The 2017-nt window shown below is 42.1% G+C and overlaps 1 non-coding gene across 1 annotated transcript; it reads right to left on the bottom strand.

Moving 5' to 3' along the window:
- Positions 1-749: 749 nt before the first annotated feature.
- On the bottom strand, positions 750-857 carry LOC130937674 (small nucleolar RNA R71). Its single transcript, XR_009068881.1, has one exon. It is a non-coding gene; the product is annotated as a small nucleolar RNA R71 (small nucleolar RNA).
- Positions 858-2017: the final 1160 nt, after the last annotated feature.

Genomic DNA, 2017 nt, shown 5'->3' on the forward strand with positions numbered 1-2017 from the left:
TTTTCGAAAAATTACTCCCCTCCTCCTCACATCCTTCTATTTATGGAGTACCACTCCTTCTTAATGCACAATTCGAACCTTATCTAAGTAAAGTTCGAATTCTTCTTCTCCTTCTTCTTTCTATTTCTCTTTTCTTCTGACACCTCAAGGAATCTCTATACTGTGACATAGAGGACTCCACATTTTCTTGTTCTCTTCTCTTTCATATGAGCAGGAGCAGAGACAAAGGCATTCTTGTTGAAGCTGACCCTGAACCCGAAAGGACCTTGAAGAGAAAGCTAAGAGAAGCCAAAGCACAACTCTCTTTAGAGGACCTGACCGAATTCTTCAAAGAAGAAGAAGACATGGCAGCCGAAAACAACAATAATGCAAACAATGCAAGGAAGGTGCTGGGTGACTTTACTGCACCTACTCCTGATTTTTATGGGAGAAGCATCTCTATCCCTGCCATTGGAGCAAACAACTTTGAGCTTAAACCTCAATTAGTTTCTCTAATGCAACAGAATTGCAAGTTCCATGGACTTCCAATGGAAGATCCTCATCAGTTCTTAGCTGAATTCTTGCAAATCTGTGACACAGTCAAGACTAATGGGGTAGACCCTGAGGTCTATAGACTGCTGCTATTCCCTTTTGCTGTAAGAGACAGAGCTAGGACATGGTTGGACTCTCAACCTAAAGAAAGCCTGGACTCTTGGGAAAAGCTAGTCAATGCCTTCTTGGCAAAGTTCTTTCCACCTCAAAGATGGAGCAAGCTTAGAGTGAAAGTCCAAACTTTCAGACAGAAGGATGGAGAATCCCTCTATGAAGCTTGGGAAAGATACAAACAATTAATCAGAAAATGTCCGTCTGACATGCTTTCTGAATGGAGCATCATAGGTATTTTCTATGATGGTCTCTCTGAACTATCCAAGATGTCTTTGGATAGCTCTGCTGGAGGATCTCTTCATCTGAAGAAGACGCCTACAGAGGCTCAAGAGCTCATTGAAATGGTTGCAAATAACCAATTCATGTACACTTCTGAAAGGAATCCTGTGAACAATGGGACAAGTCAGAAGAAAGGAGTTCTTGAGATTGATGCTCTGAATGCCATATTGGCTCAGAACAAGATATTGACTCAACAAGTCAATTTGATTTCTCAAAGTCTGTCTGGAATGCAAAATGCCCAAGCAGTACTAAGGAGCTTCATCTGAGGAAGAAGCTTATGATCCTGATAACCCTTCAATGGAAGAGGTGAATTACCTAGGAGAACCCTATGGAAACACCTATAATTCTTCATGGAGAAATCACTCAAATCTCTCATGGAAGAATCAAGAGAGACCTCAACAAGGTTTCAATAATAATGGTGGAAGAAACAGGTTTAACAATGGCAAACCTTTTCCATCATCTTCTCAGCAACAGACAGAGAATTCTAAGCAGAACCCCTCTGACTTAGCAACCATGGTCTCTGATCTAATCAAAACCACTCAAAGTTTCATGACTGAAACAAGGTCTTCCATTAGGAATTTGGAAGGACAAGTGGGACAGCTGAGCAAGAAAGTTACTGAACTCCCTCCAAGTACTCTTCCAAGCAACACAGAAGAAAATCCAAAAGGAGAGTGCAAAGCCATCAATATGGCCGAATTTGGAGAGGAAAGGGAGGAAGTGAACGCCACTGAGGAAGACCTCAATGGGCGTGCACTAGCCTCCAATGAGTTCCCCAATGAGGAACAATGGGAATCTGAGACTCAACATGAGACCATAGAGATTCCATTGGACTTACTTCTGCCTTTCATGAGCTCTGATGAGTATTCTTCCTCTGAAGAGGATGAGTATGTCACTGAAGAGCAAGTTGCTAAATACCTTGGAGCAATCATGAAGCTAAATGACAAGTTCTTTGGAAATGAGACTTGGGAAGATGAACCTCCTTTGCTCACCAAAGAACTGGATGACTTGTCTAGGCAGAAACTACCTCAAAAGAGACAAGACCCTGGGAAGTTTTCCATACCTTGTACCATAGGCACCATGACCTTCAAGAAGG

The sequence above is a fragment of the Arachis stenosperma genome, chromosome 6 (assembly GCF_014773155.1).
Source record: "Arachis stenosperma cultivar V10309 chromosome 6, arast.V10309.gnm1.PFL2, whole genome shotgun sequence".
NCBI classification, from domain to species: Eukaryota; Viridiplantae; Streptophyta; class Magnoliopsida; order Fabales; family Fabaceae; genus Arachis; species Arachis stenosperma.